We start from the raw sequence: 27527 nt of genomic DNA, 5'->3' as shown, positions 1-27527 counted from the left end.
TAACTCTAAATGAACTTGATTTCTTATCTCCATATTTTTGTTAATGCAGATATGCCAAATAAAGTTCCAGTAGAGCTTTGATGTATATGATCAGTATCAGATTTTATTTGTCTGGACCCACATAGAAGGGACCTTGACCGTAAGCAGTGTCAGCCTCTGTTCATCTTTGCTAAGATTTCTCAACATGACAGATTTGGTAACTAATTTTCCACCTGATGAGAAAGTAAAAGTCCCAGACCGACAAAATGATTTACTTCATGTGTGGAGAGAGTAATCTTTCAATCATTGCTGTTCCTAATCTGTGGCAGCTTTACATGTCAAACAAGAATGTCAGAGCACCGTATTGTGCGTCTGCAGTAACAAATGAGACCTGGACTCGGCCATTGTTCCAGCTGCTGACCTGCCAGAACTTGAATCACGGCGCAAGTGTAACCCTTCCAGTCTTTCTGTGCTTCAGACAGCATGACAAAGTGGAATTTATTAATCCTGGCCTCTCATTCTGCTGCTTTGTTTAACCTTACATCTGGCTATACGACTTGTAATAATTTCCAAGTACAAGTATTATATTTGCGTACTTGGACCAGGACCACGACAAGGTTATTTTTTTGAGAGATGAACACCTTAGCCTGGATGACACAATGATATTATTGTCCCATTTTGTGTGCATTTGAGGACTTTACAACTTTTCTTAATTTTTTTGAGTAGACACCCACAAAACGGATGGACTTTTGTACAAATCTCCAGACATGCAGAATTTCTGTCTAAGGATGTCCTGTGACCACGTAGATTCTTTGGACAGAGAGACCGGAGGAACTTTTTTTTATCATTAAAGCCACACATTACTTGTGAACATCCCAAAATTTGCCACCATGGAAATGGCCTTTTACTATTTCTAGAAACCATTCCCTGGCATCTGAGGATTTATTGTATTCATTGTTTCCAGCCAAATGTAAGTTCTTTGATGTAAGAGAACTTGAGTCGGCCACCGTTCCCATTAAATTGTCTACCCAGAAATTTATAGCATTAAAATTGATCTTGTTGCTTAAAGTCCATTGTTTAGGATTCTACCAAATGGCACATGGCATGGTGAGGCTTTGTCAAGACGTTCAGCTTCACCCTTTTAGTTACAGAACACTGGGCTTAGTATTTAGTAATTTTACCCTTTAAGTTGACAATGTAGAGCAATTCTTAACAGCTTTTTTTCCCAGAGGTAGCCAATTCCCTAATTTACATAAGTCATTAACAAAATCCAGTGTTTATGGTCAACTTCAAGGTTGCATTTCTTCAGGTACAGTATGTGCAGAAGTGATGACAGTGTCACAGAAACACTAGCTTCTGGTGGCCAGTTGGGAATAAACACAAGATCAGGCAGGTGCCTACAGAAAATGCAAAGCAGTCAGGGTATGGAAACACAGCAGCAGTTATACCAAAGCATATTTTGACCTAATTCTTAGGATACATTTACAATGAACAATTATTAACGATCGTTCTCTGTGCATGAAAGTGTAGTTGGCCTCATTGATCTGCTTCCATGTAGACTAGGGGTGGGGAACTTCAGGCCCGTGGGCCATTTAAGGACCACAATTACCTTTTCTCCGTCCCCGGGGCAGATTTCTGGGGATAGGAGTGCTTGGGACGTCAGCTGTGTTTTGATGGTCACTGACCTTTCAATTTCTTCTTGGTCTGCAAGCATGTGCACACAGTATTCACTATTGAACACTGAGGTACGTACAATGAAAAATTACTTCCTGACACCAGTGCCAGCGTCAAGATGTACTTTGTGGGTGGAGTTAGTTCACAATTTGTATGGCCTCCGAAGGATGGTATAAATATCTAAATGGCCCTTGGCAGGAAAAATGTTCTCCACCTCTGATGTAGGCGATCAGTGGTCATTTAACGAGCACAGGTTGGCAGGTTTAAAGGGACTCTGTCACCTGAATTTGGAGGGAACAATTTTCAGCCATAGAGGTGGGGTTTTCGGGTGTTTGATTCACCCTTTCCTTACCCGCTGGCTGCATGCTGGCTGCAATATTGGATTGAAGCTCATTCTCTGTCCTCCGTAGTACATGCCTGCACAAGGCAATCTTATGGCCCTATGGGAGGTGGAGCCGCATATTCATCACTGTAATGGGCGGCACCACGTGACCGCTCATACAGGAGAAGCTACGGCGAGGAGAGGAAGCAGCGAGGGAGCCGGGTAAGTATTTTATTAACAACGGGGGGGGGGGGGCGCACAGGGGGTGGGAGGGGGTTGGGGACAGGGATCTTTTTTTTAAACACCAAAAAAAAAAGATTTTTCATATCTTCTCTCCAGCGAACGCTGCTGGAGAGAAGAAATGAATGGCAGCTTCAGCACCACGCTGGGGGGACAGCGCTTACTGTAGCGCTGTCTCCTGCACAGCACACGGACTGCACACGGACAGCATCCTTGTGCGGTATGTGTTTTACACTGACCCATTGACTTTAATGGGTCCGTGTAATACGTGCGCTCCCACGAGCACTGACATGTCTCCGTGTTTTCCAAACGGACACACGTTCCGTGAAAACACGCTGACATGTGCAGAGACACATTGATTTTAATGTGTCTACGTGAGTCAGTGTCTCCGCTACATGAGGAAACTGTCACCTCATGTACTGGAGCCACTGACGTGTGAAACCGGCCTTAGGGAACTTTAATCCTTTTCTGGGATCAATTCATATGTTTAGCATAACAATAAATATTTTGTGTATGAAAACTCAAATTAGGAAATAATGTACCCCTTCTCCTTTTGGAGGGTTATGTTGGGACCACCCCTGACCTCTATAGGAACCATCCTGTTTCCCGAACGTGATAAACATACCATATTATATTTACATTGCTGTTGTCCAGTGCAAGACTGCGGCTCATCACTTTACAATAACAGCCATAAAAATGGCATCAGCAAATTGACTGTTTCAATAACATCTGAACTGTCGCATTCTTAGTCCAGACACTTAATAAATAGGGGTCATGATTTATGAGGCTTCGCTGGGACTATTGCTAGAGAATTGTTGAGTTTGATGGCTACTTTAATCAACTTTGGTCTTGGCACCAGGTTGCACCAGCTAAATTATTTACAAATTTTGTTTCTTGACCTTTTTTTATTATTATTTTTCACCCCTTCATAATTTATTCTTCTGCAAAATGCTAAATCATACTCACCACGTAACTACAGTTCGGTACGACTGTTCATTCTGATTGTTCCAAGGCTTGGCTGCTTGATTTTATATTTATGGCTCTTGACGGCTTTCCAGGCTGCCCTGATGGCTATAACTGAATATAAAGCGCTGTCATAAAATACACTATCAAAGACTAACACTTTATAATCACATATGGCTGTCAGGAGAACGCAGGCAGCCTGGGACTTCTACCAGACACTGTGCATAATATATTATGGGCCAGATGAGTGGACACTATTTGTGGAGAAACGGCACTTTCGGCCAAGGTATGGAGAAGTACAGACAAAGGCACCTTGTAACAAATTGGTATTAGGCTAGGACAACACATGTAGCTTCTGGTGCAAGTTTTCAGTCAAAACCAGTAGTTTATCTAGAATAAAAGGAAAGTATATGTTCACACAGAACTGTTTTTTTTTTCAGATTCTGCTTCAAAATCAACAGAGAAAAGCTTCAAAGCCTCTTTAAATAAGCTTTCTTTTGACTTTAATGGCAAAATGCGCCAAGGATATGTGCACACATTGTCTTTTTCAGGCGGCTTCCACCTGAAACCTGCCTGAAAAAGCGCTAAAAACACTAAAAAGAATGAATTACCTGCTGTGCACATGTTCATCTTTTGTTACTCCCTTTAAACGCTTCAGGCTTTGTAAAGTCTTGAAGAAGGTAATAGAAGTGACCTGACCATCCTCCAGTTGTCTTCTCCTTGGAAGCCGCCACTATTTTATATATAGAATATAGAAAGAAACTAGGACACCGCCAGTGGCGAAAACATCACAAAAGATGCTTCAGGAAAACACAGGCAGCATTTTCCTGAAGCGTCTTTTCCTTGGAAAACTCATTGGGTACGCCAGCGTCTACAAGAGTCTGTGTGCACATACTACTAGAATATACATAGTGATGTTTTATTTCCCACAGTGTGGAAAAAAGTAACATGTCAATTCTTAAGTTTTTTTCCCTAAAAAAAAAAAGTCCAAATCTGATTAAAAATAAAAAGACCCATCCACAAAAACAGCATTAAAAACGTCCAAAAAGCTGAAAATGTGATCACTTCAATAGAAGCAAGACCCAACCACGAAAACAGGGCATAAAAAAGCACCCGCTTTCTGTGGTCAAATTACTTGGGAGAACTATCTGCATTTAAAAACTCAATGCCAATTATACACATGGAGCGTGTAAGCACGTGTTCACATTGGCCACTGAACAGAAGGAAACAATGACAGAAACATAATGATTAACCCTTCATGACCCCAGCTTTTTTCAGTTTTGCATTCTCGTTTTTCGCTCCCCTCTTTCCCAGAGCCATAACTTTTATTATTTTTTGGTTAATATGTCCATGTGAGGGCTTATTTTTTGCGAGGCGAGTTGTACTTTTGAATGACATCATTGGTTTTACCATGTCGTTTACTAGAAAATGGGAAAAAAAATTCCAAGTGCGGTGAAGTTTGAAAAAAAAGTGCAATCCCACACTTGTTTTTTGTTTGACTTTTTTGCCAGGTTCACTAAATGCTAAAACTGACCTGCCATTGTGATTCTCCAGGTCATTATGAGTTCATAGACACCAAACATGTCTAGGTTATGTTTTATCTAAGTGGCGAAAAAAAAACTTCCAAAATTTGCTAAAAAAAATTGTACCATTTTCCGATACCGTAGCATCTCCATTCTTCATGATCTGGGGTCGGTTGAGGGCTTATTTTTTGCATGCCAAGCTGAAAATTTTAATGATACCAGTTCGGTGCAGATACATTCTTTTAATCTCTCGTTATTGCATTTTAATTCAATGTCGCGGCAACCAAAAAAGGTAATTCTGTCGTTTCGATTTTTTTCTCGCTACGCTGTTTAGCGATCAGGTTAATCCTTTTTGTTTATTGATAGATCAGGTGATTCTAAACGCGGTGATACCAAATATGTGTAGGTTTGATTATTTTTTTTTTATTTTGAATGGGGCGAAAGGGGGGCAACTTGAACTTTTATGATTTTTTTATCTTTTCATATTTTTAAAACTTTTTTTTTTATTTTTACTTTTGGCATGCTTCAATAGCCTCCATGGGAGGCTAGAAGCTGGCATAGCCTGATTGGCTCTGCTACATAGGAGCGATGCTCAGATCGCTCCTATGTAGTAGATTTACTGCATTGCTATGAGCGCCGTCCGCAGGGTGGCGCTCACAGCAATCCGGCAGCAACAACCATAGAGGTCTTCAATAGACCTCTGGTTGTCATGCCAACGCATCGCTTACCCCCGATCATGTGACAGGGTCAGCGATGCGCTCATTTCGGGCCGGATGGCTAGAAGCGCTAGTTAAATGCCGCTGACAGCCACATTTATCTAGTTAATAGCGGTGGGTGGATCACGATTCCACCCGCCGCTATTGCGGGCACATGCCAGCTGTACAAAACAGCTGACATGTCCCAGCTTTGAGGCGGGCTCACTGCCGGAGCCCGCATCAAAACGGGGGTTCTGACCTCGGATGTTCTATCCCATCCGATGTCAAAAAGGGGTTAAATACGGTGTGACTGTCTCAATTACAGTCACTGTGGAGTTTCACATTTTTTAAATCAAAAACATGTTAACTAAGTACCATATATAATTTTCATACACTATGCTGTTTATTTATTTTATTTACTGCATGGTATGTTTCTGTTTTGCTTTTTTTTCTGTTCAGTGGCTAGTGTGGACATGTGCTTACATGCTGCATGCACACCAGTATCCCAGTTCATACCTTTTGAGGTTGTTTCTGGCTTTGTGTATGTTTCCGTAGAGCATACCATGTTGACATGCATTGTTGGGAAAGGGCCTACATTTTTAATAACTGGTTCCTACATTTTAATGATACATTTTTCATCTTTCCCAAGCTATGGAAGTAGACTACATGTCCATGGAAAATCAACTGGCCTGAATTTGGTGTCGGGGTCGAGTTGTCCCTCTGTTCAGCTCTAGTCATTGCCACTTGAATTTAATTTGAGAAACAGCTGGTGTTAAGTCCTCACAAATAGCCTCATCCAGCATCTACATGCAAAACATCCCGCCCTGTATGGGAAAACACGGAGCAAAGGAGACACAGTCAATATGCACAATAACCAATTATTATGCCTGCGGATATTCTCCGCAGTCAGTGGGTGAATTGCAACACCTGCCAGATGTAATTATTGGGCTAGAACGATGTCCATACGGGCTGGTGAGACCAGATCTGTTCCTGAAAAGCAAACATTCATTTGTGTTTAGAAATGGGAAAGTGTATTCTTCTATTTAATTAGTATTTTTCAATTGAATAACTCGTAATTGGTCTCTTCCTTATCACATACATTCTTGGGTCTCAACAAATAATAGCTGATGTATTACATAAAGAACTTGTGCTATAGTCTGTGTAGTAACTTACAAAGTGTTTCGTCGGTATGGAGCTTTTGCTAAGCGCAATATGGGGAAGCAGAGATAATGGGTGGGATTCCTGGGATGGCGACTGTATATTACTGCTAGTAAATGCATTAAAGGGAATCTGTCAGCAGGAATTCACCCGCCACGCCATTTATTTGCATATGGAGCTTTTGTAAAGTCGAGTCTAGCCATACCTTTTGCTACACAATCCATTCCTCTGTTTCTGAGAAATCAAAGTTTTGACTGATATGTAAATGAAGCTGCAGGAAAAGTCAGAACCGGAGTGACACAGGCTTGGCAAAATTTTCCGTGTGTAACACAGCACAGGGCACTCATCTCCTATCTTTACGCCCTGGGCTTCTTCAAAGTGTAGGTCCTGACTGGGTGTTTGTACCCCATGCTGTGAGGGCCTTACACCCATGAAGGCCACCTGTAGCCGGTGGTGTTGGCTGGCCAGGTCCATAGGTTCCGCAGTTCAATAAATGAGACTTCCATTCAACCATACAGTCTTTACCAAGCGGTAACTTGGTAAGGGTTATGTACAAGCCATAGCAGGTACAAAGTCTTATGGATGTTTCCTTTACAATAAGAAGCATTCTCATTCACACAGTATCCTTCCTCTGCAGTCTACTCCAGGGCTAGTGAAGCACAGTTTCGCCCTACTTTGTCACAACCCAGCTTCTATGCCACAGTCCTGATCAGCAAGTCGCTCAACTGTTCTGCATCCTATATCTGTCACTGACACCCTGCATCTATCGCTAGGGACCCTTACTAGTCCCATAAATTCAGTCATCTTTAAGTCCCTTACCTTCGGCATTTGCACGCTTGGGGTTTTCGTGACTTGTTGTCCTATCCAAGGGCCCTTTTCTGGAAGGTGACTCTGTCTTGTCGGTTACTTCAGGATCTTGCTATTCCCCGGTCCTTAGTCTCTTGTCCCTCTGGTTTATCATTAACGCAGCTCTGCTCACTCAGCACCTCCTGCTCGCACTTGAAGTCCAACTCTATCAACTATTGGGGTTGAGTTGGGAGGCTCACATTCATATCAGATGGTCAGTGGGTTTTGCTGATTCATTCCTCATGTAGAGGGGATAATTCCAATTATAACATTGTATTGTTAGTTAAGTAGTCCTCTAATATAGAAATGTCAGTGGCTTCAAACTGAAGCTTCACCCCCACATCCAGATTTGAACCCAAACTACTACATTGTGACACTCCTGGTTAGCTAACATTCAACAATATTCCTTCCCCCAAGTACTCAACCAGCGTCAGACTGGAGCACCTTGGGCCCACCAGAGAAAATCATTCTTGGGTGCCCACTATGTAGATACTACAGAAATAAATACAAGACCACCAATTGTGCGATAAAACACACTGATATCAGGGTATATTATAATGTAGTACACATCTTAATGATATAGCAGGGATTAGGGTAGCCCCTTCGCAGAATATAATGTAGCCCCTCTCATAGAATATAATGTAGCCTCCTCATAGAATATAATACAGCACCCTCATAGGGTGTAATGTAGCTCTCCCCATAGAATATAATGCAGCCCCCATAATATAGTATAAAGCAGTCCCTCCATAGGGTATAATACAGTCCCCTCATAGGGTATAATGCAGTCCCCCTCATAGGGTATAATGCAGCCCCCCATAGAATATAATGTGGCCCACTCATAGGGTATAAAGTAGCTCTCTCCATAGAGTATAATACATCCCCCTCATAGAGTATAATGCAGCCCCCTCATAGGGTATAATGCAGCCCCATAGAATATAATGTGGCCCACTCATAGGGCATAATGTTGTCCCCATAGATAATGTAGACCCCTCAGAGTATAATGCTGCCCTCTCATAGGGTATAATGCCACCCCCCAAAAAAACATAATGCAGCCCCCCAATAGAATATAATGTAGCTACCTCATAAAGTATAATGCAGCACCTACATAGAATATAATGCAGCCCCCTCATATAGTGTAATGTGGCCCCCCATAGAATATAATATGGCCCCTCAGGGTATAATGTAGCCCCTGACAGAATATAATGCCACTGCCTCATAGGGTATAATGTAGCCCCCAGAGAATATAATGCAGCCCCCTCATAGGGTATAATGCAGCCCCTTCATAGGGTATAATGCAGCCCCTCATAGACTATAATGTAGTCCCCTCATAAGAGTATAATGCAGCTCCCCCAAAGAATATAATGTATCCCCCTCATAGAGTATAATGCAGCCCCTCTCACATAGTATCATGCAACCCCCTCAAATAGTATAATGCAGCCCCCTATAGAATATAATATATCCTCCCATAGGGTATAATGCAGCCCCGCATGGAATATAATGCAGCCCCCCTCATAGGGTATAATGCAACCCTCTATAGAATATAATGTATACCATCAAAGAGTATAATGAAACCCCACATAGAATATAATGTTGCCCCCTCGATAGAATATAATCCAGCCCTGCAGTATTATGGCCACCCACCAGTATTCACTCACTGATATATATATATATATATATATATATATATATATATATATATAAACCCACAATACTCACCTCTCCTTGTCGTTTCCCCACTGATCCTGGCTTTGCTCCAGTCTCATCGCGCACCGCTGTGTCGCAGGCGAGGAACTTTCTCCTCCTTTATTGCTTGCAACTGTATAGGCATCTATGATGCCGATACATTTGAATGCGGACCACTCTGGGGGGCAGCAGCGGTGGAGCAGCGGGTGATAGGAGGCAGGAGCTGGCTGCTTTGGTTAAAGCCTGTGCCCGCTGCTAAAGAGAAATGAATATTCACTGCTCCCCATGCCCAGGCTTTGGCCACAGCAGCCGGCTCCTGCCTTCTGTCACCCGCAGCTCCATGGCTGCTGCTCCGCTGGTGCCGGTCAGGCCCCCCTGAGTCACGGGCCCCATAGCAGCTGTGTGGTGTATCACTATTAGCGACACATCACTGGCTAGGGGCCCTAGGCAGCTGCTGGCCCTGTATGCCAGCAGATGTCAGTGCCTGGGCCCACCGGAGAATCCTCCGGCTCTCCGGTGAGCCAGTCCAACCTTGTACTCAACTGTTTGAATTTCCCAGTATCTGCATAATCATAATGCATTAAAAAAGTAGTTTTCCATATCCAAATGTAACTGTAGTATTTATAACCTTGTTTAGATCTATTTTTGTAGCTCCACTACAAGTGAACGTAAATTTAATCTCTCCAGATGTTCCTCTTTTCCTGTCTTCAAAATTTGACAGATTGTAATTTCCTCACTTATCCAGTCTTTAGGGAATGTGGCCAGCCCCTGTCTAACACGGTTCACTTCCAGGTTACTTAACCTCGCCGGTAATTGCACTGCAACTAATTGCACTGCTGCTGGTCTTTGTAGAGCCACATCTCTTGAGCTAGGAAAGAGAGGAAGTGGTTTTCTTGGGTGACGGCTGGAGGAATTCTTGAGTTTTGGAGCAAATGGACTGTGTAGTTACCATTAGGGGTAGTGTTAAAACGCACAACTTCATGATCTCCCATGAAGAGTCTCCTGTAATCTGCCATGAAGAGTATGAAGAGAGGTGCTCAAGCTTGACCTCTGCTCGATTCAGATGGCTCTTCAGAGTGCCGTTCTAGGGATCACAGTTGGTTCAAGTTGGGACAACCCAAGCAATCAATAAGTTATCATCTTAAAACAAACACTTTAAATTCCAGGGGCCATAGGCTAGTTGGGACACTGATCCAGGCCCAGGTACAAGAATGTATTATTTCTAAAAATGTCATTACAGAGTGCCACTTCCTGTCTGGGCCCCTGTTAGCTGCCCAGGCTTATGTCCACCACTGCATGGGACTAGTAACTGTCATTAGCAGTCTGTTGTTTTTTTTTGGGAAGATTATGGATAATATTTGTCAATAAACACTTTTACTCAAATGCCACATACCTTGGGAAACTGTCTTCATTGCCAACTTTAAAGCAGGCCATACACATTAGATGGCTGTCGACTGAATGTTGGTTCGGATGGTAGCCCTCCCACACACAGGAGTGCTTGTTTGGCCGAGCGCTTCTACGCTCTGTATGAGATCGACAGTCTGAATTTTGACATGCTGGATCGATATTTTCACCGAAAAGAAATTGTACGGAGTTCCCATACACTTTGGGCTATCAACCGAACCTGTCAATATCAGCGGGTACAGCTGAAATTATTCTAATGTGTATGGGTGGGTTAAGTCTTTAAAAGTAACTTAAGCTGGCCATTTCTTGTTAGTAGCAATTGGCTGTCTGGAACCCAACCTCATACACAAAGACTCTCTGTTTCAGGTACATACGTCAAATGAAGAAAGGGGAGTAATCCTTTCCAAGTCACCTCTTTTGGCCACTTCTAGTTGTAGCACTTATTTTTTTCTCATACTTTAACAGTCAAGGTGGCTCCCAATTTGGGTCATTTTCTTTATCTGTTCTCTTCTACTCCAAATAGAATAATATCTGGCAATAATAAGGTTTGCTGGTACTGCAGCTGTCATGAATGTTGCTGGACTAAATATGATAGCCATATGTGTTTGTATGGCACTGTAAAATAATGGAGTGAGTGGTATGGCCCCTTTATTTGACCACATGGTAGTGCTTCTGGAAGATGGACCTCCACCAGTCACATATTTTTGACCTATCCTAAAGTTGGATTGACAGCAGCTACACCATTAATTGACCAAACTTGTTGATTTTGTCTGCATCACCCTCCAGTGCATGGTCATCCTTAAGGATAGCCCTCAACATTGAAGTATCTTGTCAGACATGAAGTCACTCTATTATTTTTATTTTTGTCGTTGTTGTGTTCGCTCTCCTTCATTCACGGAGAATTATTAACATGAACTGTCCTGCAGTTTTCATCCTGGAATTTCAAAATACGCCTCATATATGCACACACCGAGTCTCCTGAGGCTTCAGCTTAGCTAGTTTACTAAACTAACCACCTGTCAGTAGCCAGCTAGCAAGCGATCGTGTTACTCAACAGTCTCTGGTGACTTTATTATACCTTAGCAACGTGTCCTGCCCTGGTTGTTAATCTAGGGGTCTAAAATGCAGAAAATTAACTCAGACAGCTGTGTTCTTAGAAGAAAAAAAAATAAAAACCCCAATACTAATCACACATGTTTTCTGTGGTTAAGGACCACCTTGAGAATGTCACCCCGGGAATACACAATCTCATTTCCTTTGCCTGGGTGTAGGAAAGGGTGACTGTGTCAGGTAGGCCGACACCTCCATGTCGGGTAATGGAAATTTCTCCAGGCGATGGGGTTTCCGGAAAAACATTTTTGGCCAAGTTTAGATGTGCCTCAGATTGTTCACATTCTTTCAAGATCCAAAGATGTGTAAAGCATGGCATCTCTACAGTCCATGTTGTCTCTATCTATAGCATATCCGTTTTCTTACAAAGGAAGCAGCAATATAGAAGTAGTTTTAGTTGTCGGTCTTTCAGCAATCATTGGCATATCGTAGAAATGTAGCAAAACTTGCTATTTTGGGAAACTCCTTTAAATATGTGTCTAGTCAGAATCCGGTGTCTGTTAAGGCCAATAACGATATACCAAAACTTCACACATCCTTTATGAAGGCACTGGGGGTCAGCGGGCTCCCTTGTTCTCTAGATGAAACCGCATGGATCAGGGATCATCCCACCTAACGCCTGCTCTCCTTTCACTGTGGGAATAACACTACTCAGACAACACAGGGTGAGGGTAAAACACTATGGCAGTACTTTATTGAACCACAAAACAGGCAGATAACACATAGAACAGTCCCAGGAAAATACCCAAGATAGTGCAAATTACAGAGTCTCACCCTTCCACTGACTAACTGGGATAAGAAGCGCTGTGACTTCATTGATTCCTGGGCCGACTACTCCACCTGTGGCACACACAGAGAGAGGAGGGAGCGACAAGCTTATGAAGATGACAGTCCATTGAGGTTCAAGGCCAGTTGACTGGAGGGTCACAACCTGGCTTCTCCGAACATCTCCATGGTGCCAGATGACTGGCGGGTCCCATGTCTTCCCCTGCCAACATATCCATGGGGCTCAGGCGACCGGTGGGTCCAAATCCTGAATGCCCCAAATGTATCCATGGATTCGCGATAGTCAATGAAGCAAATCTGTATTCTTTCAGCCGGGGCTGTGGTCCCCTAACCTTGTATCCTGTAGAATGACAAATCTGTGTCCCTCCTGATGGAGCCATGATGTCTTAGCGGCTGTCCTGTTGAGTGTCTCTGGTTCTATGGATCTCTGGATCTCTTGGCTGTCTGAATGTTTCTCTCTCTGTATATCTGGAGGTATCGCTCCTTTTTGTAGTTATCAAATGTCCTTCAAATCAGCATTCTCAGGTAAAGGGGAAGAATGGTGATGAGACAAATACAAATTGTTTGATTATGCAATCTATTTGCATAGTTTTTCCTCCTCTGTTTTGCAAGTCAACAAATCACCTGGCCTGGACAATATGTAATGAGCATATCTGCAAACATCGTTGTTCAATAACTCTGCATGAAAGCAGACTCAACATTTCAGACTCTTGACCAACAAGAAAGAAACACATAAATTCAAAAGTCAACGTATAAATAACAGTCTATTCCTCCTGGCTTGCTGAAAATAGATGTTTGGTTAATTAAGAAAAAATGCTGTGTCATCACATCTTTTCTTTTGTAACAGATAAATCCCAAAAGATTGCTTTCTACTCTATAAAAAATATCAGCACTATTGAGGAATTGCATGGCGTGACTGTCACCAATCCAGCCTTAACAGTCATGTTGCTATTGGTCTAGAAAGTTTGATAACCAGTCTACCCTAAATTTTAGTTCTTTTTGTCAAAGCAAAATTGCAGCAGAACTTGGGGTCTGAGGGGGAACATTTAATTTTGTGGAGAGTGCCAATCTGTCGTAAGGAGACTTATAGGCCATGCAATGCTCTTCTGGGAATTTAAATATGCAAATAGCCTCTTCAGAAAGGAAAAGAAATTTGCAATCCTAGTCAATATTGAACCTTTTAACAAGACCTGCTACATAACTCAGGATAAGACGCCAACCTAGAAAATCCATTCCCAGACACATGTTTCTGGGTGTTTAACTCTTCTCAGTGCAAAGCAGGAAGCCTGATTTGACTAGGTGAGAGGCCTTTGACTGGGCTCTAAGGGGGGACATTTCTCCTTGTGGAAAATGCCAATTCAGTGTAAAGAAAGTTTATAGGCCATGGAATGCTCCTCTGGAAATGTATCTCCATTTACAGACATCTTCCTCTCTGAAGAGGCTATATGCATATTTAAATTCTCTGAGGAGAATTGTATGGCCTACAATTCTTCTAACGCCGGTTAGTCTCTCTCCACAAGGAGAAACGTTCCACCTTAGACCACCAGTCAGACGCCTATCACCTAGCCAAATCTGAGCTCTTGGTTTGCACTGAGGAAGAGCAAACACCCCAAAACATGTTTCTGCAACTGGAGTTTTGTTATCCAAAGTCATGTGACAAGACTCGCTAAAGGGTCAATATTGACCGAACAGTGATTTGCCATGGTGAAGTAACAAGACTATCAAATATCCATGTTTTGTAAAATTAAACATTATCACAGTTGGCCGTTACTGGCATGCTAATGTGAGGTCATCATGCAGACCACCCACCTTTGACAGGAAAGAGCGCTTTGTAATGAAGCACACACAGAGCTCCCCTCAGCATAGTACCCACCAACCCACTTAGAAAAGTGCACTGTCTAATTAGAGAAATAAAATACTCTCCTAGCCCCGTTCACACGATGAGCTGATTCAGCTGATGGCTTGTGTGGCCAGACACAGCACCCACAATCTGCTGATAGTTTCCTGCTCCACCATTGTATTTAACAGTATCCATGTCCTTTTGCAAATGGGATATGATGCTCACTTTCCAGGACAGTTTCCCAAGTCTACTAATGTCCCACTGGATCTGGTATGATTTGTGATCGACATCACACACTCCTATTAGCTAGGAGCAGGCAGCAGATGAATAATATAAGATTCTTTGTGAAAAGGATTATTTTTAGACTATGTTATGCCCAGAGAACCATCCTGATTGCCCAAAATGTTCTGCCCAAAAAAAGATCCAAATGGCATGTGAGCTTTATACCTTCAATTCATACGTGTGAGTGTATTACACACAGACCATCCAATATCCAGACTCCGGTATACGGTCACATACATCACACTCACGAACACGAGAACAATGAGCGGTCTCTGTGCAGATGCTGCTCGCCAGATATGGGAAAGAATTTTATAGCGACAATGGTTTCCAGATGTTTTTCGCAGGGGTCCCGGTCGCACCCGCTCTGTGATTGCTACAGCAAGTACCTTAATGTCTTATTTATTTGTGTTTTATAAACCAAAATAGCCATGGATAATGAAAAGCCCCAGGACTCCTCCAGTTCTAAGTAGCTCCTTCCAGTTCTCGCTGTCTGATCCTTCTGATTTGGGGATGATGTAAATGTCTACAGTTCATTATTGTAGTGTTTAGATTGGACATATGAAGAAGATTTAGTTTACAGTGTTGGTTCTCATTCTACAGATATTACTATTTATTGAGGCTTTTTTTCAAGGCAGTGCTCCATAGGAAAAAAAAGCAAAGTAGCTCATACCACCTACCAATTGAGTCTATATAATGAGGGCTGAGCCCCCTCCAGAATCATCTCATTCATCCAACTTGTATCCTGCTCTGTACTGATTACAGGCAAAAACCCTGAAACAGTGTTATCCAGTTCGGTTGGTATGAGCTACTTTGCATATTTTTTCCCAACGAGCATTGCCTTAAAAATACGTCTCCAGACATAAGTGAGTCTCTTCAAAGAGAGCTGGTTCCTCTCCCTGTGCTGTGTCAGACTGTGATGGTATGTTCTGTTTTTCAGGTGCCGAGTCTAGATACCTAGACTGTACACGACAGTAAGGCTAGGTTTCCATTGCGTTAGTGGGTATCCGCTAACGAAATCCGTTACATAGCGCCACTAACGCAATGTAACGGATCCATTAGCACACCCATTTATCGAACGCTGTCTGCAGCATTTTTGGGTCCGTTCTCGCTAGCACAGATCGGGCATCTGCACTAGCGTGATCGCTAAACGCAATCCCTTTTTGGACATTGCGTTAACGCAGTCCATTAGCGTATGCGCTAAACGGACTGCACTAACGCAATGTGAACCTAGCCTTATAGTTACGGTAGAGACCACGCAGTCACACTCCAAAAAATTGGCTCCTTCTCATGGTGGGATGACTTATCCTTCCGACCCATCATTAGTGTCTTAAGGCATCTCATTTAGCCAACCAGTATCCTGAAACTGTGGGTTTCTAGCTTGGCTGGTACAAGCTACTTTGCATAGTTTATAGGGTTTTTAAGTTTTAACCCACTATTTTATAAGAGCCCAATGTTATTTTTTATAGCAGCAATTCCTTTGGATTCTGTGTGTCTGCATGGGTTATTTGTGGGAGAGTCCGCAATATGGGTGGTATCTTATTGATGGGTGAAAGTCCGATTACTGGGACTGACACTGATCATCAGCACAGTGAATTTTTATCCTCAACGGGGCACTTTCATCCCCATTACGTTAGAGCAGCAATGACCAACCACTACTCCATTAATTTTTTATGGGGCTGCCGGGGAAGCTGACCGCTCGACAGCTCCATGGAGACAGATTGGGCAGAAGTGCTCTACGGTTCCATTCTAATTTAGACAATGACCTGTTCTGCCAAACTGTGCAGGTCCCAATTTTCAGACCCCATTGATCAATAAGTTACCATCCATTGGATAGGTGATAGCTTATTTTCATTGGAGAAACCCTTTGATAACCCCCATAGTACATATGAATTTTCATATAGATCTTCCATTCTCAGTATCTCAGTGCATAGTCCCTGCTTGAAAATCCAAGTAAGCATTGTATGACTGTGGGAGTATAACTGGAAAGGAAAATGTGGGTATACATTTTTTTTGTAACTCTTGAAAGATCAATGAGGCTCTCAGAAAAAGAAACTTCTTCCCAGCAGAATTGCAAATATCAAGGGGGTTATCCAAACCTCCTGGAAACCAGTTCTTCTTGTAGGTTTTTTGTGCGTTTCCCTGGAGTGCTTTATTATTAGACAAACTTCTGATATTCACTTAGTAACATAGTAACATAGTTAGTAAGGCCGAAAAAAGACATTTGTCCATCCAGTTCAGCCTATATTCCATCATAATAAATCCCCAGATCTACGTCCTTCTACAGAACCTAATAATTGTATGATACAATATTGTTCATAGTAACATAGTTAGTATGTTAACTTGTACAATCTTTGCGTGTAAAACAAAATATGTGGAGGGTGCGTGGCCACGTAAAAGAAGGTGTGGGCACAGACACACACTATGGAAGATGCACACAGACTCCTCCTGGTAAGGCTTGTGGGCAAGTTTGCAAATAGGTGACCACAAGACTTCACTAGCCAAAATCTATTCTAGGAACAGTAGCTCTGGAGCACAAGCTTCTTCTTTGACAAGCAAAATACTGTAAAGGCCTCCAAAAAAACTGATTTAATCATTATCAAGTTGACTGCGGGTAGCTGAGAAGACAAAATCTAATATATAAGAAGTTGTCTTATTTACTGATGAGGATCAATTGATACCAAAAAATGTCAGTTTCCACATTGTGGCCATGGGAAATTCAACATCACTCCAGAGAGAAGTGCCGTCACTCCATAGGGTATAAGTGATGCAAGCCCAGTGGAGCCAAGGGGAATTAATCTATGATAAAAACTTGATTCGGATAGGTTTCTGACCCAATGAACATTTTTACTCCTCTCGTTAGTATAATCAGATTGTCAGCTCTTCTTAGTTTACACCCTTAATCTGCTGTATTCACTGATTTACTTGCCTCGTTAATTCCTACTCATGACGGTTATCCCCAAGAGCATTTTTTACAGAATGCTGCATAAACAGCCCCTTATCTCTAGTGGATGGCTTGTTTGTGCTAATTATGACCAGTTAAAGCCCAGATCCAGCCCCGAAGCCAGAGGTTTGGTGAATAGGCAACACGTCAATCGAACAGGCTGATCCTATTATTGATACTTGTGTGTGAGAGGTCATATCCGCGGTACCTGGATTGTGGTGCCATTCCCAGCACTCCTTGCTTCAACGAAATTTTGAATCTGCCTGATAATATGCAGATGGAGGCACGGTGATCTCATGTGCATGTGTCCCCTGTGTAAATCTTTCCTCATGATGGAGATGTTGGTCTCACTCTACATTTATGAATTTGGTGCATATATCATCTCACTTTGACATCTGATACGTTTCAGTAGGCCATTTTTATGTATAGTAGACCAAGGTTGACAATAAAGGCATTGACTAAAATACATATAATGCACAACAATTTATGTATTTTTTTACATGTGAATGGTATTGTACTATATGTCCATTGAGTGGAATGCATCAGCGACTTCTGTTGGAGCTATACGTGAGGATATCTTCCCAACAGGAGGATCAATCTTGAAGTAAACATAGCCTGCAGCGTGATGCTGCATCTTAGGCCGGTTTCACACGTCAGTGGCTTCGGTACGTGAGTTGACAGTTTCCTCACGTACCGGAGACACTGACTCACGTAGACACATTGAAATCAATGTGTCTCTGCACATGTCAGCATGTTTTGACGGACCGTGTGTCCATGTGCAAAACACGGAGACATGTCAGTGTTCGTGGGAGCGCACGGATTACACGGACACATGTGCTGTGCAGGAGACAGCGCTACAGTAAGCGCTGTCCCCCCAGCGTGGTGCTGAAGCCACCATTCCTATCTTCTCTCCAGCAGCATTCACTGGAGAGAAGATATGAAAAATCCTTTTTTTTTTTTTTCGTGTTTAAAATAAAGATCCCTGTCCCCAACCAGCTCCCACCCCCTGTGCGCCGCCCTCTGTTAATAAAATACTCACCCGGCTCCCTCGAAGCGTCCTCTCAGCGCCAGCTTCTCCTGTATGAGCGGTCATGTGGTGCTGCCGATTACAGTCATGAATATGCGGCTCCACCTCCCATAGGGGTGGAGCCGCATATTCATGACTGTAATGGGCGGCACCACGTGACCGCTCATACAGGAGAAGGTGCGGCGAGGAGAGGACGCTTCGAGGGAGCCGGGTGAGTATTTTAGTAACAACGGGCGGGCGCACAGGGGATGGGAGGGGGGTGGGGACAGGGATCTTTATTTTAAACACAAAAAAAAAAGGATTTTTCATATCTTCTCTCCAGCGAACGCTGCTGGAGAGAAGATATGAATGGCGGCTTCAGCACCAGATGCAGGGGACAGCGCTTATCTCTAGCGCTGTCTCCTGCACGCTCCGTGTGGTACCCAGTCGGCACACGGGCGGCACACGGCTGCCGCACGTGTGCCACACGGATGGCCTATGTGAGCTCACGGATAGAGTTGAGCGACCTTGACCTTTTTAGAGTCGAGCCGGGTTTTGCGAAACCCGACTATGTCCAAAGTCGGGTCGAGTGAAATCGGCCGATTATGACGTAAAGTCGGGATCGACCGAAACACGAAACCCAATGCAAGTCAATGGGGCAGCATAGTCGGCAGTGAGTGGGGGCCAGGAAAACACCTAGAGTGCCCATTTTAATGTCAAAACCATCCATTCTTCTTAATGAAGCTTGTCAAGCGTAATTTACCTTAAAATAATTGGAAGGCATTTGAAATTGGGGGTCATTTGGCTAAAGTTGTGGGGGGTAGGGCTGGTTCAAGTAATTAGTGGGCCCAGTAAATCTGGACCACGTCACGGCAGTGGAGCAGGGAGAGGTAAGTATTTCAACTTTGCAAGTGCTGTGATCCTGAGCAAGCAGGGGGGGGCCCACTCGTTGGCATTGGCACTGGCACAGGGCCCCTCAAAGTACAGCGGTGTGTTTGCACGGCGGGGGCGCCTCCCACCGGCAGCAACACTTTTGCGTACTATGAGAGGCCCTGTGCCAGTGACGTCGCCAACTAGTATTCCTCCCCCCACCTGATGAAGGAACCTGCACTTTCATCTGCACCTTCCTCTTTGTCCCCGTGTAAGGTGGTATGGTATGCGGGAAGAGCAACCTGACTTTCAGCAGGGTCACAATGTTGTTGTGTAGCGTGCACGGGGAATGTTGCGTTATGGGTCAATGTACCAGCAGACTCATCTATCACTGGCTGGGCAATGGGCACGATGAAGTGGAAACACAGATATAGGCCCAAAGAAGAAAGTGGGCTAAATGCAGTTCAAAATTGGTAACACAGGAATAACCAGGGGGCATTGCAGTGGAGGACAACTGGAATGAGAGGCTGACACAGAGAGTAGGGCCAAATCAGTAAGTAGTCGAAATGCAGTTCAAAATTGGCAACCGTAGTAAACAGGCGGCACAGCTTTGTTCAGTGGAGGAGAACAGCAAGGAGTGGCAGACACCGATAGTAGGCCCCAACCCAACTAGTAGGCCAAATGCAGTCTAACATTAACAACTACTTAACGAGAGGCTGAAAATGGAATTTCAGGACAGGAAACCAGGAGAACAGCAAGGAGTGGCAGACACCGATAGTAGGCCCCAAACCAACTAGTACGCCAAATGCAGTTGTTCCATTTAACCACAATTTAATGAGAGCCTGAAGATAGAAGCTCAGGAAAGGCAACCTGGGGAACACCTTGGAGTGTAACACAACCTCTCTCTACACCACGGAAGGGCTGATTCTTAGGAAGGAAGGCTGTTGTAAATAAGCATTGCGCGTCCGAGGGTGATTATATTCTTATTCGGTATCTACTCACCCTCGGACGCGCCATGCTTCTTGATTTGTAATTAATGTTTATTTGCAATGTGCTTTTGACTTACTCAATTATTTTTTTAATTATTGATTTTATTAAATTAATAGTTTAACATCTTATTGGAAATAATTTAAAGGAGACGCGACAGGACAACACTCGGTGGATGCCATATCTGTGTTAACAACTCCAAAAAACTTTCAGTTAACTTCTTGCAGGAGAAAGAAATTGTAGCTGTTGGACCTTTGTAGTACAGTTCCAGATATTTGTTGTGTGTTTGTTTTGATTGTTAAAATGTCTGCATTTGAGATCTCAACACGATCTTATTTTTTATAATCAAATTAATTTTTTAAATATTTTATTAGGTTGGTTCAAGGGGTACACGGGCCGCAGTAGACAGGTCAGTGGAGGCCTAGTGGAAGGAGGGACCACAGACAGGCATCGAAGGCCTAAAATAATAACACATGGCTGTAGGCAATTTTAAATTGGTTCCAGGGGTACACGGGCAGCAGTGCCCTGGTCAGTGTAGTAGTAGTTGAAAGAATGGACCGCAGACAGGCATCGAAGGCCTAAAATAAAAAAATTGGGCTGGCTGTAGGCAATTTTAAATTGGTTCCAGGGGTACACGGGCAGCAGTGGTGTGGTCAGTGGAGGCCTAGTGGAAGGAGTGACCGCAGACAGGCATCGAAGGCCTAAAATATTAACACATGGCTGTAGTCAATTTTAAATTGGTTCCAGGGGTACTTGGGCAGCAGTGCCCTGGTCAGTGTAGTAGTAGTTGAACGAATGGACCGCAGACAGGCATCGAAGGCCTAAAATAAAAAAATTAGGCTGGCTGTAGGCAATTTTAAATTGGTTCCAGGGGTACACGGGCAGCAGTGGTGTGGTCAGTGGAGGCCTAGTGGAAGGAGTGACCGCAGACAGGCATCGAAGGCCTAAAATAATCACACATGGCTGTAGGCAATTTTAAATTGGTTCCAGGGGTACACGGGCAGCAGTGGTGTGGTCAGTGGAGGCCTAGTGGAAGGAGTGACCGCAGACAGGCATCGAAGGCCTAAAATAATAACACATGGCTGTAGGCAATTTTAAATTGGTTCCAGGGTTACACGGGCAGCAGTGGTGTGGTCAGTGGAGGCCTAGTGGAAGGAGTGACCGCAGACAGGCATCGAAGGCCTAAAATAATCACACATGGCTGTAGGCAATTTTAAATTGGTTCCAGGGGTACACGGGCAGCAGTGGTGTGGTCAGTGGAGGCCTAGTGGAAGGAGTGACCACAGACAGGCATCGAAGGCCTAAAATATTAACACATGGCTGTAGTCAATTTTAAATTGGTTCCAGGGGTACTTGGGCAGCAGTGCCCTGGTCAGTGTAGTAGTAGTTGAAAGAATGGACCGCAGACAGGCATCGAAGGCCTAAAATAAAAAAATTGGGCTGGCTGTAGGCAATTTTAAATTGGTTCCAGGGGTACACGGGCAGCAGTGGTGTGGTCAGTGGAGGCCTAGTGGAAGGAGTGACCGCAGACAGGCATCGAAGGCCTAAAATAATAACACATGGCTGTAGGCAATTTTAAATTGGTTCCAGGGTTACACGGGCAGCAGTGGTGTGGTCAGTGGAGGCCTAGTGGAAGGAGTGACCGCAGACAGGCATCGAAGGCCTAAAATAATCACACATGGCTGTAGGCAATTTTAAATTGGTTCCAGGGGTACTTGGGCAGCAGTGCCCTGGTCAGTGTAGTAGTAGTTGAAAGAATGGACCGCAGACAGGCATCGAAGGCCTAAAATAAAAAAATTGGGCTGGCTGTAGGCAATTTTAAATTGGTTCCAGGGGTACACGGGCAGCAGTGGTGTGGTCAGTGGAGGCCTAGTGGAAGGAGTGACCGCAGACAGGCATCGAAGGCCTAAAATAATAACACATGGCTGTAGGCAATTTTAAATTGGTTCCAGGGTTACACGGGCAGCAGTGGTGTGGTCAGTGGAGGCCTAGTGGAAGGAGTGACCGCAGACAGGCATCGAAGGCCTAAAATAATCACACATGGCTGTAGGAAATTTTAAATTGGTTCCAGGGGTACACGGGCAGCAGTGGTGTGGTCAGTGGAGGCCTAGTGGAAGGAGTGACCACAGACAGGCATCGAAGGCCTAAAATATTAACACATGGCTGTAGTCAATTTTAAATTGGTTCCAGGGGTACTTGGGCAGCAGTGCCCTGGTCAGTGTAGTAGTAGTTGAAAGAATGGACCGCAGACAGGCATCGAAGGCCTAAAATAAAAAAATTGGGCTGGCTGTAGGCAATTTTAAATTGGTTCCAGGGGTACACGGGCAGCAGTGGTGTGGTCAGTGGAGGACTAGTGGAAGGAGTGACCGCAGACAGGCATCGAAGGCCTAAAATAATAAAACATGGCTGTAGGCAATTTTAAATTGGTTCCAGGGGTACACGGGCAGCAGTGGTCTGGTCAGTGGAAGTCTAGTGGAAGGAGTGACCGCAGACAGGCTTCGAAGGCCTAACATAACAAACTTGGGCTGGCTGTAGGCACTTTTAAATTGGTTCCAGGGGTACATGGGCAGCAGTGTATGGTCAGTGGAAGTCTAGTGGAAGGAGTGACCGCAGACAGGCTTCCAAGGCCTAACATAACAAACTTGGGCTGGCTGTAGGCACTTTTAAATTGGTTCCAGGGGTACACGGGCAGCAGTGGTCTGGTCAGTGGAAGTCTAGTGGAAGGAGTGACCGCAGACAGGCTTCCAAGGCCTAACATAACAAACTTGGGCTGGCTGTAGGCACTTTTAAATTGGTTCCAGGGGTACACGGGCAGCAGTGGTCTGGTCAGTGGAAGTCTAGTGGAAGGAGTGACCGCAGACAGGCTTCGAAGGCCTAACATAACAAACTTGGGCTGGCTGTAGGCACTTTTAAATTGGTTCCAGGGGTACATGGGCAGCAGTGTATGGTCAGTGGAAGTCTAGTGGAAGGAGTGACCGCAGACAGGCTTCCAAGGCCTAACATAACAAACTTGGGCTGGCTGTAGGCACTTTTAAATTGGTTCCAGGGGTACACGGGCAGCAGTGGTCTGGTCAGTGGAAGTCTAGTGGAAGGAGTGACCGCAGACAGGCTTCCAAGGCCTAACATAACAAACTTGGGCTGGCTGTAGGCACTTTTAAATTGGTTCCAGGGGTACACGGGCAGCAGTGGTCTGGTCAGTGGAAGTCTAGTGGAAGGAGTGACCGCAGACAGGCTTCGAAGGCCTAACATAACAAACTTGGGCTGGCTGTAGGCACTTTTAAATTGGTTCCAGGGGTACATGGGCAGCAGTGGTCTGGTCAGTGGAAGTCTAGTGGAAGGAGTGACCGCAGACAGGCTTCCAAGGCCTAACATAACAAACTTGGGCTGGCTGTAGGCACTTTTAAATTGGTTCCAGGGGTACACGGGCAGCAGTGGTCTGGTCAGTGGAAGTCTAGTGGAAGGAGTGACCGCAGACAGGCTTCGAAGGCCTAACATAACAAACTTGGGCTGGCTGTAGGCACTTTTAAATTGGTTCCAGGGGTACATGGGCAGCAGTGGTCTGGTCAGTGGAAGTCTAGTGGAAGGAGTGACCGCAGACAGGCTTCCAAGGCCTAACATAACAAAATTGGGCTGGCTGTAGGCACTTTAAATTGGTTCCAGGGGTACATGGGCAGCAGTGTATGGTCAGTGGAAGTCTAGTGGAAGGAGTGACGGCAGACAGTCTTCGAAGGCCTAACATAACAAAATTGGGCTGACTATAGGCACTTTTAAATTGGTTCCAGGGTAACACGGCCAGCAGTGGCCTGGTCAGTGTAGTAGTTGTAGAAAGAAGGGACCGCAGACAGGCTTCGAAGGCCTAACATAACAAAAATGTCAAAACAATGGTATTGTCAGTGCCAGGCATTGAAGGATGTCAGCGCCTAGACTACACATTGGTGAAGCTGTGAGAGATAATTTTGCTAGTGGTAGAGCACTGTTTGAGCTGGGGGGGGAACTGGCTTGTGGCCGGCGGTACAGGCACAGGGCCCCTCATATTACAACGGTGTGTCTGACGTTGGGTGCGCACCACCACCGACAGAGACACTTTATTGTACTATGAGGGACCCAGTGGCAGTGCCGTCGACCAAAAGCGGCCACACCCACCTCTTCAGACAAACAGCACTCTCAAGGGTCCAAGCGCAAAGTGGCGATAGCACGGCCCCGTGTGGGGAGTTTGGCCATTTCGTGAGGTGGAAACATGTCGTATGCTGGACAATCAGGTGAAGAAAATTACGAGATTGGAAAAGTCATTCAGAATAGTCCACAGGCAAGACCTTTTCATAGGAAAGCTAGGTGTCAGCCGGGCAGGGTGGGGCAAAAGATTTTGAAATCCAGTTGTGGTTCATTTTAATGAAGGTTAGATCATCTACATTTTGGGTAGCCAGACGAGTCCTTTTTTCTGTTAGTATTGAACCTGCAGCACTGAATACTCTTTCTGATAGGACACTAGCTGCCGGGCAAGCAAGCTCCTGCAATGCATATTCTGCCAATTCTGGCCAGGTGTCTAATTTGGATGCCCAGTAATCAAATGGGAATGACGGTTGAGGGAGAACGTCGATAAGGGATGAAAAATAGTTTGTAACCATACTGGACAAATGTTGTCTCCTGTCACTTTGAATTGATGCTGCAGTACCTGTCCTGTCTGCGGTCATAGAAAAATCACTCCACAACCTGGTCAGAAAACCCCTCTGGCCAACGCCACTTCTGATTTCTGCCCCTCTAACACCTCTGGTCTGCTGGCCCCTGGAGCTCGTGTGAGAACGATCACGGGCGCTGTGTGCAGGGAATGCCAGAAGCAAACGGTCAACAAGAGTTGATTGTTTTGTTGCTAATATTAGTTCCAAGTTCTCATGTGGCATAATATTTTGCAATTTGCCTTTATAGCGAGGATCAAGGAGGCAGGCCAACCAGTAATCGTCATCGTTCATCATTTTTGTAATGCGTGTGTCCCTTTTGAGGATACGCAAGGCATAATCCGCCATGTGGGCCAAAGTTCCCGTTGTCAAATCTGCGGTTGTGCTTGGTTGAGGGGCAGTTGCAGGCAAATCTACGTCACTTGTGTCCCTCAAAAAACCAGAACCCGGCCTTGCCACGCCACCAATTTCCCGTGCCCCCGGGAAAGCTTCCTCATTAAAAATATACTCATCCCCATCATCCTCCTCATCCTCCACCTCCTCTTCGCCCGGTACCTCGTCATGTACACTGCCCTGACCAGACAATCGCTGACTGTCATCAAGGCTTTCCTCTTCCTCTGGTGCAGACGCCTGATCCTTTATGTGCGTCAAACTTTGCATCAGCAGACGCATTAGGGGGATGCTCATGCTTATTATGGCGTTGTCTGCACTAACCAGCCGTGTGCATTCCTCAAAACACTGAAGGACTTGACACATGTCTTGAATCTTCGACCACTGCACACCTGACAACTCCATGTCTGCCATCCTACTGCCTGCCCGTGTATGTGTATCCTCCCACAAAAACATAACAGCCCGCCTCTGTTCGCACAGTCTCTGAAGCATGTGCAGTGTTGAGTTCCACCTTGTTGCAACGTCTATGATTAGGCGATGCTGGGGAAGGTTCAAAGAACGCTGATAGGTCTGCATACGGCTGGAGTGTACAGGCGAACGGCGGATATGTGCGCAAAGTCCACGCACTTTGAGGAGCAGGTCGGATAACCCCGGATAACTTTTCAGGAAGCACTGCACCACCAGGTTTAAGGTGTGAGCCAGGCAAGGAATGTGTTTCAGTTGGGAAAGGGAGATGGCAGCCATGAAATTCCTTCCGTTATCACTCACTACCTTGCCTGCCTCAAGATCTACAGTGCCCAGCCACGACTGCGTTTCTTGCTGCAAGAACTCGGACAGAACTTCCGCGGTGTGTCTATTGTCGCCCAAACACTTCATAGCCAATACAGCCTGCTGACGTATGCCAGTAGCTGCCCCATAATGGGAGACCTGGTGTGCAACTGTGGCAGGTGCGGATGGAGTGTTTGTGCGACTGCGGTCTGTGGACGAGCTCTTGCTTCTGCAGGAGGACGAGGAGGAGGAGGAGGAGGAGGGGGTGCGAACGGCTACAGACAACTGTTTACTAGACCGTGGGCTAGGCAGAACTGTCCCAAACTTGCTGTCCCCTGTGGACCCTGAATCCACCACATTTACCCAGTGTGCCGTGATGGACACGTAACGTCCCTGGCCATGCCTACTGGTCCATGCATCTGTTGTCAGGTGCACCTTTGTGCTCACAGATTGCCTGAGTGCATGGACGATGCGCTCTTTAACATGCTGGTGGAGGGCTGGGATGGCTTTTCTGGAAAAAAAGTGTCGACTGGGTAGCTCGTAGCGTGGTACAGCGTAGTCCATCAGGTCTTTGAAAGCTTCGCTTTCAACTAACCGGTAGGGCATCATCTCTAACGAGATTAGTCTAGCTATGTGGGCGTTCAAACCCTGTGTACGCGGATGCGAGGCTAAGTACTTCCTTTTTCTAACCATAGTCTCATGTAGGGTGAGCTGGACTGGAGAGATGGAGATCGTGGAACTAGCGGGGGTGCCGGTGGACATGGCAGACTGAGAGACGGTGGGAGATGGTATTGTTGCCGCCGGTGCCCTAGATGCAGTGTTTCCTACTACGAAACTGGTGATTCCCTGACCCTGACTGCTTTGGCCTGGCAAAGATACCTGCACAGATACAGCAGGTGGTGCGCTAAATGGTGGTCCTACACTGCCGGAAGGGATGTTGCGTTGATGACTAGCTTCATTGGCCGAGGGTGCAACAACCTTAAGGGACGTTTGGTAGTTAGTCCAAGCTTTCAAATGCATGGTGGTTAAATGTCTATGCATGCAACTAGTATTGAGACTTTTCAGATTCTGACCTCTGCTTAAGGAAGTAGAACATTTTTGACAGATGACTTTGCGCTGATCAATTGGATGTTGTTTAAAAAAATGCCAGACTGCACTCTTTCTAGCATCGGATACCTTTTCAGGCATTGCAGACTGAGCTTTAACCGGATGGCCACGCTGTCCTCCACCAGGTTTTGGCTTTGCCACGCGTTTTGGGCAAGATACGGGCCCGGCAGATGGAACCTGTGGCGATGTTGATGCCTGCTGCGGCCCCTCCTCCTCCTCTGCTTCAGAACTGCTGCCGCCTGCACCCTGTTCCCCCAATGGCTGCCAATCGGGGTCAAGA

The sequence above is a fragment of the Ranitomeya imitator genome, chromosome 2, assembly GCF_032444005.1.
Source record: "Ranitomeya imitator isolate aRanImi1 chromosome 2, aRanImi1.pri, whole genome shotgun sequence".
Classification (NCBI taxonomy): Eukaryota; Metazoa; Chordata; class Amphibia; order Anura; family Dendrobatidae; genus Ranitomeya; species Ranitomeya imitator.
Note: the sequence above shows the minus strand (reverse complement) of the source record.